The following is a 15,682-nucleotide window of genomic DNA, read 5'->3' as shown; positions in this document are numbered from 1 at the left end:
GCATGGAGGAAGCCAGAGCCTGACCTGCGCCCTCAGCGAGGGGCTGGGTTTTGTCGGCTGGGATCGGTGGGCAGACGAGGGGGCTGGTCCCCGCAGGGTGAAGACCACGCACAAGGGTCACTGGAGGGGGTCGATCACAGCCCGACTTGCCCCTTGCGGGGAGCCTGTCCTTGCTGGATAGAATTTTTCTAGGTTTTTGTGGTAAGGGTCGAATTTTTTTTAAGTCAGTGTTTTGGCAGAAAAAGTGACAGGAGGCCCCAGAGTAGAAAATCTCTAGTCACGTCTTCCTCCTAGACAGGGAAAGGTGGGGGGTGACTGTACGTGAAACGCGCAGTGCTGCAGCCTTTCTGGAGAAATGCTCTCCGAATCTGAAGCCCACTTTATCACAGGTGTCAAAATGGACTTGGGCAGTACATAATGTATGATTCTGGGGTGGCAGCTGAGGGGAGGAAGCCTAAAAGATTGGTTTATTTTTCATATTAATATTTATTGGCTAAGAAACAGCTCTGTCCCCACTAGACCAGAATATGGACTTAATTTGAAGCAGACATAACTTGATTTGCGTTTCTGAACCCCCGTGGCTTGGTCCAGGCAGAGGGAACAGCATGTGCAAAGGTCCAGTGGCATGTAGTACTGCATCTTTTCTGGGGGGGTTCTCTCTCCCTTTAGGAACACTAAATGATAAAAACTAAAGATATCTATCACTGATAACTGGTGTTGGGGAGAAGGAAGCAGACAAGGAAAATTGGCAATAGCTCCTTTCTAGAGAGCAGAGTGCTGAGTCAGGAATGGAGATTTGGAAAACTGCCTGCAGGTGGGGGCCATCTCCAGCCTCCTAGTGATGGGCAAGGTATGATGACACCTGGGCTTGAAATGAGGCAGGCAGACCTTAGGGCTCTGTGCCTCACCTACAGCAGCCTGCACAGAGCAGGGCACAAACCCCCTGCATGATCTCACTGCAGCCCAAGAGGTGGCCAGGGCGGGTGGTCCTATCACAGCTGGTCACAGGGGAGGAAAAGAGGGCCGGATAGGGAGGCACTGCCCAGGTTTCACTCCACGCAGAGTCTGGACTTGGACTCTCATCTCCTGACTGCAAATCCGGCGCTTTCTCCACAACGTGACCTCTGTCCATCTCTGCTCCAATCCCAAGCATAAACTCGGGTTTTACAGAGATAGGGAAGGGCTGAGGAAAAGGAGGGTAGAGGAAGAAGGGGGTGAGGAGAGGGCAGGGGTGAGGCGATCAGGAACGGGGCTCTCTCCCGCCCGGCTGGGCGAGTTGGGACTAGTGACGTAACATTTGTGAGAAGTGTTCAAATCTGTGGAAAAGCAAATTACACCCATTTCATCTAGTGCTCATGAAATTAAAAGGTTGCAATAAATACAACTGAGCACTTCTTATGTGCCAGGCACTGTGCTGGACACTCTTGCAATCTTATTTACTCTAGACTATTCTGCAGAATGGGTGTTATTACTTCCATTTTCTGGAAGAGGAGACTGGGGCCCCAGTGACTACCGCAACTTGCCCAAAGCCAGTGGCACAGGCTTAATAATACTCTCCCCCTCTTTAAAAAAAATAGAGAAAAACCAGTCCAGACAAAAACAGAGGAGGGGGAGAAGTCTGCATGCCCCCCACCAGACAAGCCCTGGCCCCTCGAGTCCAGCAGGTAGAATCCACTCTCAAGGGTTTCCTTCTCGGTTTATGCTATTTCCTTTGCCTTTTTAGTTTTTTTTCTTTGCCAGGAGTCAAGATAGCTAGAGGGAAGCCTTCTGTTTTTAGGTGTGGTTTTTGAGAAGAGCTTTTAGGCCGTTTTAAAAAATCTTTTCTGGGAAAACTCACTCCCAGAGAAAAGTCTTTCCTCGGAACAAGAAAATTACAAGGGAGGTAACGGATTCTGATATCACCAGCCTCCCGGAGAGGCTCATCAGCCGGCCTCACAGATGGTCTCTCATGCCCTAAGCCTCAATAAAAGCCCAGCCCAGCCCCAGGACACTGTGCTGTGGCTACCAGACTAATGGGATGTCTTTCCCAGCGGACACCCATGCAGGAAGACCCCAAAAGAAGTACCGAAGGGAGAATTAGAGTCAGGCCTGGCATGTTCCTGGAGAGAGGGGGATATCCAGAGGACACCTGGGGGGATTCAAGGGGAGGAGGCGGGAAAGACAGGGGATGGAGGGTGTCTTCATGATGACGCATACCCACAGCAGGGGGCTGAATTGTGTCCCTAAAAGAAATAGGTCCAAGTCGCAACTCTCTACCTGTGCATTCACCTTATTTGAAAATAGAGTCTTTGCAGAAGTTTTTTTGAGATGAGATCATCCTGGATTTAAGGTGGGCCAGAAATCCAGTGACTGATCCTTATAAGACAAAGCACAGGGAGATTTGAGGCAGAGAGAGACACAGGGAGAATCCACGTGTAGTTAGTGGCACTGGTTGGAGTGATGTATCTACAAGCCAAGAACACCAAGGCTTGCCAGCGGCAACCGGAAGCCAGAGAGAGGCCTGGCGTGAGCCTCAGAGCATCCTCAGAGCCAAGCCTGTCGGCACCTTGATCTCAGACCGCTGGCCTCCAGAGCTGCGAGAGAATGAATTTCTCTTGTATTAAGACACCCAACTTTGCGGTAACTTGTTACATCTGCCCTAGGAAACTAATACACCCACCAAAGGGCCAGAGCCACGTAGCTCCCAGATTTGTAGCTGGTTTCTGACTGGCTTCCCCGGGCCTCACAGTCAGAGGGGATGATGAGGCAGTTGGATCCTTTAGCAGTAAACTTCCCTGGTTCGTTGGCCCCACGTCTCCGTGTTACCTGGGGCTGCAGGAGCCAACACTCCGGGTCATGTTCTCCGCCAGCAAAGACGGACGTGCAGGGCCAGGCCGGGCCCTCCTGCTGGTGTAGGGGCAGAGCCCTGCTACACAGCCTCCCCTGCCCCTGCCTGCGGGCTGCGGGCCCTCCATCCTGTCTCCAGGGCCCGTCCCTCCCCGCAGGACTCGGTCCCCCCGGTCCACAGCTGGGAGGAGAGCCCAGGCCTCAGGGCAAAACCCTCCATCCCCCCCCTTCCCCTGGCAAATTAGCTCCAGCAAGTCAAACACCTGAAGGGCTAAGAGCTCATGGACTCAGCAAACAACCCGATGTGACTCCCAGCTTCCACTTACCTTCCCCTGGGTCCCAGCAGCACATGCTTTTCCTTGTAGGGGCCTCACAAGTCCCTTGACGTGGGCAGGCGCTGATGGGCCAGTATCCATGCAAGAGGTTCTCTTACTGTTTTTTCTTTTTTTTTTAAACGTTCCATAACAGAAGTCTCCAGCAAAGCTGATGCCACCCAGCCTGTGCCCACGCTGGTCCCTCTGCCTGGAGCCGCCTCCCTCCGTATTCACATGAGCCCCTCGACGTTAGCTCAGCCACCGCGTCCCCTCCCCCCGTGCCCTGCGCTGGTTTCGGCACCTGTTCTCCGTGCTTTCTGCTGGCAGAGGAGCCCAGCTCAGAGAGGCTGAGGCCCTTGGCTAAAGGCACACAGTCGAGAGTGGAGAGCCAGGAACGGGAACGCACGGCCCACGGGACAGGGTCCTGCCCTCACAGGGCTCTTGTTCTGGTGCCGAAGGAAAGGAGCGCAGACAGGTTCAGGCGACCCTTCAGACGGGCGGCCACTGCCCCAGCCCAGGTCAGAGTCCAGCACTCCCGCCAGCTGTGCGCGAGCGCGTCCTGGGGCGGCAGGTCACACCTGCCCACCCATCAGAGGGGCCGGGGTGGGAGCCCTGAGATGCCTAGAACAGGGGGCGGCAGGATGAGGCCAGTGGACCCGGTCTGCTCGCTCGCGAATGAAGTTTGATTGGGAGAGACCCACACGCACTCTCTGATGGCTTGTCATTGCTTTCTTGCTCCAGTGGCTGAGCTGAGTAGATACGAGGAGATCTTCTGGCCCGGCTCACAAAGTTTGAAACAGTTACTACCTGGCCCTTTACAGAAAAGGGTTTGCAACCCCTGCTTTAAAGAGCCGATGCCCCCCATCCAGGTTGGGCAGCTCACACAACCCAGGTGAGGGGACGGCACCCGGCGTCCTCGAGGTAGGGCGTTTCAGCCCCGGAGGGGGACGAGAGGCACCCAGGTGTGAGCGTTTTGTTCTCTCCGGGATCAGGCAGAATGTGCTAGTCCCTGCAGGTGGAGGCTGTGGTTGGTTTTGCTCTGTATTTCGCCTTGTTTATTCCGCCTGTTTGTGTTACCGAGTCCAAGCTCGCTCTGCTCGCCGCACGACAGGCCAATGAGTCGGAGACGAGGTGTTGAGGCAGGGAAGAAGCCGGCAGACCCAGAAGAAGGCAGACTAAAACCTCAAAATAACCATCGTGCCAGGGTTTGGATGCCAGTTTCTTTTATAGCACAGAGAGGGGGAGGAGATGAGGAAGTAAAGTAAAAAGACAATAAGTTTTGCAGATATCCCCTGGAATGGCCAGCCTCGGGGAGGGGATGTACTAATTTCTTCTTTCTTGCAGCTGTCCACAGGTGGACAGGGTCTGGATGTTTCCCTGAACAAAGGCACTTTGGTTTAACGTTCAGGCAGAGGGCAGGGTTCCCTGAGGCAGGCTATTATGTACACACAGTATCCTTTTAGTGAACAAAAGCAACGGGAAGCAAAGATTAAAGTAAAAAAGAAACAGATCCAGACTTCCTTGGTGGCGCAGTGGTTAAGAATCCAGCTGCCAATGCAGCGGACATGGGTTTGAGCCCTGGTGCGGGAAGATCCCACATGCCACGGAGCAACTAAGCCTGTGCGCCACAACTACTGAGCCTGTGCTCTAGAGCCCGTGAGCCACAACTACTGATTCTCACACGCCTAGAGCCCGTGCTCTGCAACAAGAGAAGTCACTGCAATAAGTCCACGCACCGCAATGAAGAGTAGCCCCTACTCGCCACAATTAGAGAAAGCCTGCGTGAAGCAATGAAGACCCAATGCAGCCAAAAAAAACACACACACACACCACTCCAGCCGTCCTTTCTGGCTCCCTGATGTGCGAGGCTGAGCCCAAGGGGCAGGAGTTGGGACCACCTAGTGCAGGTCACAAACTCTTGGAGTCAAGGAGGCTGTTCCTTGGAGGTGATTCAGTCTGAACTCAGCCAAGGGGGTAGATACCAGATGTGAAGACGGTGGAATGCTCTCAGGGGGAGGGCTGCCTATGTCCAAGCATAGACCTCCTCTCTCACTGAGGTGCAGGGGTGGCCGTGAGACACAGACTACCTTGCTCCAAGCTGTGTGGGTCTGCTCGTGGCCCAGTCCCTGGCAGGGAGTAGCCAGAAATTTTAGACCAAGCTTCCTCTTGCAGAAAGAACCCAGTCCAGTGGGAGGAAATTCATCACCAAAGTGGAGAGTCTGGAAACAACCAGGAACTGTAGGAGAGGAGGCTGCATAGGGGATGCGTGGGGGGACCAGGGCTGTGGGCCTGTGTCCAGGATGGGGTGCAGGGCTCTCAGGCCAGGTCACCTCCTAGGACACTAGTTCCCTTTAGATCCTAGGACACTAGTTCCCTTTAGATCCTAGGACACTAGTTCCCTTTAGAGTCAGATCCAGCCCATCCCATCCAGAAGAGCCGGGTCACATGGACACACAGAACAGGCGTCTGCCGCTGTCACCACCTGCAGCTGCTTTTCTCAGGAAGTGGGATCACGGCATCGCCTTGAGGCATCAGGACCTCACAGTACAGTGATCATTCGTTCATGTTATATGGATTTATTGAGCACCTACTATGTGTCAGGACTATGTTCAGGATACGGTGATGGGCAAAGCAGACCCGTGGAGCCCCCAAGGAGCTCATGGACTCATGAAACAAACATGCATTTGACAAGGCAGCTCCTACATGTAAAATCATGCCATGAGAATAGTGTTGTCTTTTGATTTCCCCAAAAGTAGAGCTGAGACTAGGCCTTGGGTGCACAGACTTTATTTGGGATGTGATCCCAGGAAGCAGAAGGAGGGAGGGTGGGCAGGCAGGGAAAGAAAGGAGGAGAGGACACACACAGGGATGCCTCTGGGAGGTCAGTGCAGACGAGCAGGGGCCAGTGCTCCTGGGACCCCTGAGAAGTAGGCAGAAACCCTCCTGGAAGGTCAGCCGGAGAGACGTGGTGGGAGGGAGACCGGAGCACCGTCCACAGCTCCAGGGTGCCCCCCGCTATGAACTCGATCCCACTTCTCCAATGTGGCTGCTCTCGGGGGAGCCCTGGAGGAGAGAGACCGAGACCCCAGCCCTGGACTCAGCGCTGTGCACCGAGACCCACCTGAGTTCTGCGAACTGACGCCCAGGCTGGCGGAGGGAGGTGGGGGAGGGCAAGGAGGCTGTGACGTGGGCCCCAGATGTGTCGCTGTAGGTGCTCTAAAGGCAAAAGCGGGAGACAGGGAGACCCGTCCAGCTGGGGGCAGACAAGACGTGCCTGAGGAAGGGGCCAGCGGGACCAGCCCAGGAGGATCACAGGATGCAATGCAAGGATGGCTGGGGGAGGGGACAGGAGATGGGCTGGTGAGGGAGGGGGCATGTGTCCACATTCCTGCAGAGAAGATTACAAGGAAGGGAAGAACAGGAATTCGTGATTTTTGTCTCTCAAAGCTCAGATCCTCAGGCTCTGGTCTGTCTTCCTCCCTCCCTGCCTCCTTCCCTTCCCTCCTTATTTTCTTACCTTTCTCCTTCCCCCAGTGGCTTCCCCACATAAAATTAGTACTTGTGTGTTTTATAAAAGTTACGAGTGGCACGTCGTGCTGAGTACCGTATCCGCTCTTTCCGAGATGGTGTAGTCAATTCATGGGCAGCCCCCGCGGAGCTGGGAGGAAAGGCAGAGTCCAGACTTGACCCCCGCCTCCCCCGTGACCAGAGGGCTCTGCAGAGGCCCGGAGACCCACCTGGGGAGTGGGCGTTGCATGGGGGGTGGAGAGAGAATTCTGCCATGCTGGGTGATCTAGAACGAGATGACGGTCGTCTAGGTAAGAAGAGAGAGATTCTCCTGAAAATCGTGCCTCGTCTGTCAGGATTCCAGGGGTCTTCAGTAGTCTAGTCTCATGTCCGTGTGTTTTTTTTATCTGTAAACATGCGAGTACTACAGATACAGATGGCTTCACATTCTGCTGACACACAAGTCCAGAGTAAATCATTTTCTTAATGTCGGTCACCAGAGAAGAAAACTATGGAGGGTGAAATATAAAAATATAAATATTTTTATACCCTACAGGCAGGTTGAAACTGAGGTAGAACAAAGGAAAATGCAGCTCCTGTGTATAAAAAGCCAAAATAAATTAAAGCAATAAATCTGAAACAATGACAGAAGGCAATTTAATAAGGCTTTCCAACAAAAGCACATTTTGAACAAGAACACACATCACTACCACCACTGTCCCCATCACCGCCATCCCCACGGCTTCAGGAAGCCAGATGTGGAGTGATGAGAAGCTGAGTGAGAACTCTGGGAGCTGATGTGGTACTTTGGGTTTTCCTGATGGCCTTATCCTAAGTCATGAAATAATGCATGGGTCGATTTTCTGACCTGTCAAATGCAGATAATAATGATTGCTTTGTGACTGTACCAAGGCAGTTAGAAAATTTGGAAGGAACCCCATTGGAAAAGCATAAATCCTCTATAAATACCAGTGTCTTCATCAGCATCTTAATCATTTTTATCAGAATTGAAGTCATAACAGCAATAATAGTATATCAGTTAATACTTAACCAATTTCTCTCGGGACTATAAAACCCCACTTTATGGGTGAAGATAACAAGGCTCAAAAACATTGCAACTCGTCAGGGTCAGAGCTGCCCTATACAGTTGCACAGGTTGTGCACTGCACAGCTCTAGGCTCTAGGGATGCCATTTTTGTTATCACAGTTTGGGACACTCTCAGCAAAGGGCAGTGAGAAGGCTTGAGCAACAGGCAACATTTGTTAATTCTCAAAAAGGTTTAGCAGAAGGGGCTGGTCAGGAGTTCAGTTTAATTGTCTGACTCCAAGATGACATCTGAAACTTAAAAGAAAGTGTGATCTTTTTTCCAAACTAAATGGTGTAGAATCTCAACATAAAGCCTTCCTTGCCCCATTCCCTGCTGTCCCCAGCTAGGGCCACCCTTGTACTGCAGCCTGGATTCTGGGACTGGGGAGAAAGTTGTGGGTCCTCCCTGCCCACCATGCCACCATGGATGGGGGCAACAACAGATGACAGCAACAGCCATCTGGGGGGGAGGTTGGAAGATAGCCACGCATGAGACACCAAACCAGAGGGTCAGCAGTCGATAACAGCAGAGGGAGGTGGGGCAGTGTTGGGCCCTGAAGGAAAGTTTGAAGAGAACTGAAACCCAGGCCCCAGGCCCCACCGTCCAAGCCATGCACCATGTGGTGAGAGGTGCACCTGCCCAACAGAAGGGCACCTTTGCTGGTTCACAGAAAGGCCTCCTGTAGGGAGCTGAGTACCCAAGGGGAAGCGAGGGGAGGAAAGGAGGAAGGGAAGGCGAGGACAGGAGAGGGGAAAGGGGAGAGGGATCCTGTGTTCATCTGCCAAGCATGGCTTGGTGGTTAAGAGCTTGGGCCCTGTGGTCACACTGCCTGGGGCTAAATCCTGGCCCCAACACCTACCAAGTGCATGACCTTGACAGTTACCTCCACGACTCAGTTTCCTTCTCTGTAAAGTGGGATTGATAGCTCCTTGAGGCTTAAGTGAGTTAAGCGGGGCGGGGGGAGGCAGGGGGGGTGCTGGTAGATACCCTGCATGTGCTCGGTGACTGTCTGCTGTTGTGATGGGCGTGTGCTGGGCTCTGGGCACCCACGGATGAACCAGACAGATCCTGGGAGGCAGATTCATAAACAAAGATGGATCTCAGCTGGTTCCAGGGGCTGTGATCAAAGACCAGGAAGTCAGGTCAGCCTGGGAGCCAGGCCCCTCAGGACAGAGCAGATCCAAAGAACAGCAAGCTGACAATGAGGGTTGTGTCTAACTCCTGTGCATTCAGGAGCAGAGGCTTTACCAAGAGGAGACAGAATAAAACCCAGCTGCTCACCAAGATCTCCCCAACCCAGGCCCAAGGGAGCGCCACCCGGTCAGGGCCCTGCCCCCCTCCACGTCCCCTGCCCCATCCAGCACAGCCCCATGGAGCACTGCATTCTGCACCTCCTCTTCTCAGGGACCTCTCCCCCTCATTCTGTGCCTGGAGGCTTTTGCCCACCCCCAACTCGGCAGGGTTTTGAAAACAAAGAAACCAGCTCGAATCCTGGTTCCACCCTGCTCTAGTTGGTGAGCTACAGCATTTACTGGGAAGATTCTGTCCCAGCAGGTGGGGCAGGCCAGTCCTTACTGTACACACAAAAGGAGGGATGCTCAGCTAGGAGCCGGAAGGCATGGGCCTTCCTTCGCCTTAGTGGTCACTCACCACAGGCAAACCCCATCACTTCACTGAGCCTCAGCTTCCTCGCCTGAAAAGCAAACAAGGGTCATGATGGTTAAATGAGAAAATAGATTTAAAAACGTTAGAACACTACGAGGCACACAGCTAGTGCTCAATAAATACTGTTGTCATTGTTACACCTGTTGTATAAACAATGCACCCCTCCCCAAGGTATTTCTCCTTTCCTGGTTTGCTTCTCACATGGTTATTTCAGTTCTACAAGCAAATTCTGAGCTCTGTTGTATAGCAGACCCTGGGCTGTATTCAGGGTGAGGAAGAGTGTGGTCCTTGCCTTCAATATCTGTCTTAGAAGGGAAACAAACTCATAAATAACCATAATGCAATGGGGTCATTACCTCTCAGCTACTGTTACACAGTGCTGTGTAACAAGCACTCCCTAAACGCTGTGGCTTACAGCAACAGTCACCTTCTCACAGTGCTCAGTCCAGCAGCGTGGCCTACGGTGCTGTGTGTTTAGCTGATGTACCCTGTGCTCGGCTCCGCCACATGTCTCTCCTCCCCCCAGACCTGCAGCCACCCAGGGCACGCTCTTCTCTGCAGAGCACAACCTCAAGAGGCAAGTCCAACCACCCAAGCACGTTTCAAGCCTCCATCTGAGAGGCACTCGCTAGCATCCCATTGGCTAAAGAAATTCACACAGGCAAGCCCAAAGTCAAGGTGTAAGGATATACACTCACTGCATCCACATGGTTCTGGGCAGGGGGTGTGGATGTAGAATGCGCGGGTGCAAAGAACCGGGGCCAGTCTCCACGGGAGCCTGGACTTGAGTTCATACTGAGCACAACGGAGGTGTGAAAGCCGAGGAATAAAGGCCCCAGGAAGATCATGCTGGTTACAGAGAGAAGGCTGCCTTAGAGGAGAGAGGGACTCGAAGCAATGGACCCCCTGGGAGTTCCACAGCCTGACCCCTGTGAGTGACCGAGGGATGAATCTGAGAAACAGACCACACTCCCCAGTGCTGTGCGCCAGCCCCAACCATTTTCCAGTAAATGAAAATCACTCCCCTCGGTCACTTGATAACTTGGGGAAGATCGGTCAGGAGGGCAAAATGATTTTTCTAAGGCTCCATTAGCGAGGATCAGACGACCACCAGGACCAGCTTTTGCTTTCATGTCCACCAGCGTGGGTTGCCCACACTGCATTGCAAATTGTTGGTCGCCCTTTGAGAAGTCTTAATTATCTGGATCCATTGGAAACCGTGTCAGTTATTTGAAACCAAGAGGTCGATAGCTCCAATCAATGCCGGGCCATTAAGGCACAGAGAGGTCGATAGAAACAGCCCCAGCTCCACACACCAAACTCACGGTGCCCGAGGCACCTTCATTTTCTGAAATAAGAACAGAAAACTCTTCAAGTCGGACAGTGTGGTCACTGACTCTCTGACGAGGCCATCACCGCAGCTGTCAGGAGGATATAGAATTAGATTGAGATCTTTTATTTTAGGTGGTTGAAAAGTTTTTGCCTTTTTCCCCTTAGGAAACTGGTTATTTATTTTCAAGTTGAGCCAGACGTGCCTGAGGAGGTTTTTTTCTTTCCTTCTCTCTCTTGTCTCCCCTGTGGTCCCACCTGATTCCAAAGGCCTCACCAGACAGAGAAGAGCGGGGCTCCACTCATGATGCCGTCATGGCTTTGCCGGGTGACCCCCGTGTCCAGAGGCACACTTAGCATCCCCCTTGGGTGTCCTAACTCGACTCAGACATGGCATGACCAAGCCTGTGTCTCTGCGTCTCCTCTATCTCAGAAAGTGGCATGTTGTGGGTGCCATCCACAATTAAAACAGGGGACTTCCTTGGTGGTGCAGTGGTTAAGAATCCGCCTGCCAATGCAGGGGATGCAGGTTCGAGCCCTGGTCCGGGAAGATCCCACATGCTGGAGCAACTAAGCCCGTGCACCACAACTACTGAGCCACACGCTGCAACTACTGAAGCCTGTGTGCCTAGAACCCGTGCTCTGCCACAAGAGAGGCCTCCGCAGTGAGAAGCCCGCGCACTGCAACAAAGAGTAGCCCCTGCTCGCCGCAACTAGAGAAAGCCCGCACGCAGCAACGAAGACCCAAAGCAACCATAAACAAAGAAAAAATTTTTTAAGAAACAGTGTTTGGTGCATAGTAGAAGCTCCACAAATAATTACTGAGTGAACAAATGAAGGACGCTGGGGAAGTTATATAATCTCCTGGAGGCCACTTTCCCACCAGTAAAGAAATGCAACTATTTCTTATCCCTAGGAGCAGTTTAATGATTGGCCCAAAATAGGCGAGAACTTTAGCACCATGCCTGGCACACCTGGGCCGCTCCTTCTGCCAGTGGAGACAGGAGGCAGCCATCTTCAGGCCACGGGGAGAACTGGGGCTGGGTGTTCCCAGAGCAAAGGCAGAGCAGGGAATCAAGAGGCCCGAAGTTTCTCGTGCAGGTTCAGAACCAGCCAAGGATCCTGTGGAGAGAGAAATGAGGTTCTCCCATGGAAAAAAAGCCCCGAAAAACACCAAGTTGCCAAGACTGAATGTAAGAGACCCACATGAGCAGCTAGTGATGTCAAAAAATAAGGGGACAGTACTGCAGCTGGTAGGGGGGTCACGAATCGCTCATTTGCTCCATACAACATGGCTGCGGGGTTCTGGCCACTACATCCTCATTCCAGGTAGCAGGAAGGGAAATGGGGAATGCAAGGAGCGCTTCTAGAAGCCTGTCCATTGGTTGAACTCAGTCCCATGGACAAACCCGTCTGCAGGGGGCGGTGAGCAAGGTAACCTCTCAGCAGGTCAGGGCTCCCTCTAACAAAATGAGAGTTTTCTTATTTTGTTGGCAGTGAGGAATAGCAGAATAGACATGGGTAGGGGACCAGTAGACGCTGCCACAGGCGGCTTCTGCCCAGATAGCCAACATGATGCTGGAGGGTAAGGGGGGCTGAGCATCTGGGCCACCCTGGGCCAGAGAGGACTCCACAAGGGTCTGAGCTGCAGGCTGACGGAGGAGACAGGACTCACTGTCTGGCCCCCCACCCCTGGCTGGCCCATCTCCTTAAAATAGGGCATAGGGGGCGGGGACCAAGAGACAGCATAGAGGCCAAGAGGAGAGAGGTCTGGGAGGCCTGGGTCCCAAACAAGCGAGCTGGGTTCAGGGTCAGGTTTCCAGTCCCACAGCTGGGGTCTTGGATCTTGTGTGAGCCCCCAGGGCCGGGGTGTGGAGAGCAACTGCATGGGTTTATACTCCACTGTTTTCAACAAAATGGAGTTCTTTCCATTTTATTAATTTTTTTTAGTTCTTTCTGTTTTAAAATAAACTAATCAGAAGCCCTGAAAAGTGATGTCAATGCCACTAAACACTAATTTTTAAGAATGGTGAAGAAGATGTGTTGTATATATACAGTGGAATATTACTCAGCTATAAAAAAGAATGAAATAATGCCATCTGCAGCAACGTGGATGGACCTAGAGATCATCATACTGAATGAAGTGTCACTCTGAGTGAAGTAAGTCAGACACAGAAATAGCTATGATATCGCTTGCATGCGGAATCTGAAAAGAAGTTATACAAATGAACTTACTTACAAAACAGAAACAGACTCACAGACTGAGAATGAACTTATGGTTACTGGGGTAGGGGGAAGGGTGGGGAAAGGGATAGTTGGGGAGTTTGGGATTGACATGTGCACACTGCTGTATTTAAAATGGATAACCAACAAGGTCCTACTGTAGAGCACAGGGAACTCTGCTCAATGTTATGTGGCAGCCTGGATGGGAGGGAGGTCTGGGGGAGAACGGATACATGTATACGTATGGCTGAGCTGCTTTGCTGTGCACCTGAAACTATCATGGTGTTGTTCATCGGCTATACTCCAATATAAAATAAATTTTTAAAAATGCAAGAACCGGCAACTCAGACACTGATACAACCAGCAACGCGGACACTGATACTCAGCCTCTGAGTATACAACTCGGACACTGATACAACCAGCAACGCGGACACTGATACTCAGCCTCTGAGTATACAACTCGGACACTGATACAACCAGCAACGCGGACACTGATACTCAGCCTCTGAGTATACAACTCGGACACTGATACAACCAGCAACGCGGGCACTGATACTCAGCATCTGAGTATACAACGTGGACACTGATACAACCAGCAACGCGGGCACTGATACTCAGCCTCTGAGTATACAACTCGGACACTGATACAACCAGCAACGCGGGCACTGATACTCAGCCTCTGAGTATACAACGTGGACACTGATACAACCAGCAACGTGGGCACTGATACTCAGTGTCTGAGTATACAACGTGGACACTGATACAACCAGCAACGCGGGCACTGATACTCAGTGTCTGAGTATACAACGTGGACACTGATACAACCAGCAACGCGGGCACTGATACTCAGCGTCTGAGTATACAACTCGGACACTGATACAACCAGCAACGTGGGCACTGATACTCAGCGTCTGAGTATACAACGCAGACACTGACACACTGAGCAGCTCCCTTTTCCTCCTGAGGGCCACTGAGTCCCGCTGGCTTGCCCTCCAAGCCTCAGTGCTCAGCCTCTCCTTCCATCCCCACAGCTCTGCCTCCATCTGACCCTCATCTCTGTGGTCCTGGACCATCTCCATCACCTCCTAACTGGTGTCCCTGCCTCCCTCTTCCTTGCTCTCCAGGCCATCCTCCACCAGCTGTCAGGAGGGATGATTCTAGAGCTGTGGTCCTGGGTGCTTGTTACAAACACAGAACCTCAGGCCCCACTGTGGACCTACAGGGCACCGTCTGAACTGTCACACTATCCCCCGGGGATTCTCACGTACAATAAGGTGTGAGAAGCCCTGTTGTAACCCACACCCCACCCGTGCCACGTCACTCCGGCGTCAAGGGCACCTTCACAAGACCCTGAAAGACGCAGTGTTCTTAGCCCTCCCAGCTGCCTCTCCTGCAGCCCCCCTCCCTCCATGCGCCCCTAGAACCTTCCACTCCAAATACAGTGAGCTACGTACCATCCCCCAGACGCTATTGTTGTGTGTCCCCACATCTGGCCCTTTCATTCATTCATTCAGCTATCATTCATTCACTCCTTCCACAAAGATATACCGCTGCTCAGGGCAAGGGACTGGGGGGCACTCATCCTCAGGGAGGTTAGTGTCTCCATAAGGAAGACACTAATGGGGAGGGCAGGCATTCAACATGAAGTGACTGATTATGCGACGATTAATTACGTCCATGTGAGGGCCTTGCCTGAGACGATCTGGGTGATGAGAGCACCCAACAGGGGTCTAACCTAGAAGATGCCTCTAAGAGTATGAAGACAGGCCAGACAGAGGAAGCGTGTGTATGAGGCCACGAGAAGTCCAGAGCTCCCGGAGTGTGGAAGCAAAGAGGAGAATGGCCCCAGGAGGCTCTCTGGATGGTCCTATGTGTCCTCAGAGGCCACGGTAAGGGATTGGCCAGATGGAGAGATGCAGTGCGCTTGAAGAGGCCCCATCGTCAGTTTTCCCATCTTTGGAGTGACCGGGCCAAGCTTTCTAAAGTGTCTCTCCCCAGGAAAATGTTGCAATTCTACACTATTCACAGAGGAGGCTCCAAATGCCTTGGAAGTTATCCCGGGTTTTCCTATGGTGACTACAAAATAGCAGCCATTGCTGCCTGTCACTTGGGCGAAAATATGGCCACATGTATGAAATGGATTTACTACCAGAGAAAGGGGTATTAATCCAGCTGCAAATTTTCTCTGCTGCAACCCAAGGCAGTAAATTTCAGCTAGCCGGCAGCAGCTCTGATACAGCATGAAATACGGTGCTTATGGTGTGTGTGTGTGTGTGTGTGTGTGTGTGTGTGTGTGTGTGTGTGTGTTTAACAAAGGGAACTCTTTTTCAGATTCTTAATTGACAATCACATTTTCCCATCTAAAAACCAGAGCAGATGATGAGATCATAAAAACGTGAGGCAAAAATGTGCCTTTTCCCTGCCCTTATTGACTCTTCAACGCACAGAGTTCAGTGAGTGAGCCTTCTTGTCTGCAGTCGGGACACTCCTGTGTTTTTGAGTATCAAAAGGAAATTAAACCAGCCAGAATAATTCACTGAACACATAGTAAATGCAAATTGGCTTTTAAGAACAATAATAGCTAGTATTAATATTCCTTGTTTTTACTGTCACTAACATTTATTGAAAGATCCCAGTACATGGTAATTATTCTAGAGCTCTCTCCTGTAGATGCTGAAATAGCCAGGAAAGGCAGGCTGCTATTATCCCCGTGTTTCTGTTGACAAGCAC

At 52.0% G+C, this 15,682-nt stretch overlaps 1 pseudogene across 1 annotated transcript in view; it reads right to left on the bottom strand.

The window, feature by feature from the left end:
- Positions 1–11,089, bottom strand: part of LOC308630043 — a 170,871-nt pseudogene extending 159,782 nt beyond the window's left edge. The window contains exons 1-7 of the transcript in view: positions 11,007–11,089; positions 10,099–10,195; positions 6,262–6,356; positions 3,594–3,718; positions 3,442–3,500; positions 2,660–2,883; positions 941–998 (exon numbers count right to left, since the gene is read on the bottom strand). The product of the transcript in view is annotated as an uncharacterized misc_RNA (transcript). The remainder of the gene's footprint in view (positions 1–940; positions 999–2,659; positions 2,884–3,441; positions 3,501–3,593; positions 3,719–6,261; positions 6,357–10,098; positions 10,196–11,006) is intronic.
- Between the last annotated feature and the right edge of the window lie 4,593 nt (positions 11,090–15,682).

The sequence above is a fragment of the Mesoplodon bidens genome (assembly GCF_964165515.1).
Source record: "Mesoplodon bidens genome assembly, chromosome: 16".
In the NCBI taxonomy this organism is placed as follows: Eukaryota; Metazoa; Chordata; class Mammalia; order Artiodactyla; family Ziphiidae; genus Mesoplodon; species Mesoplodon bidens.
This window is presented reverse-complemented; position numbering and strand designations above follow the sequence as displayed.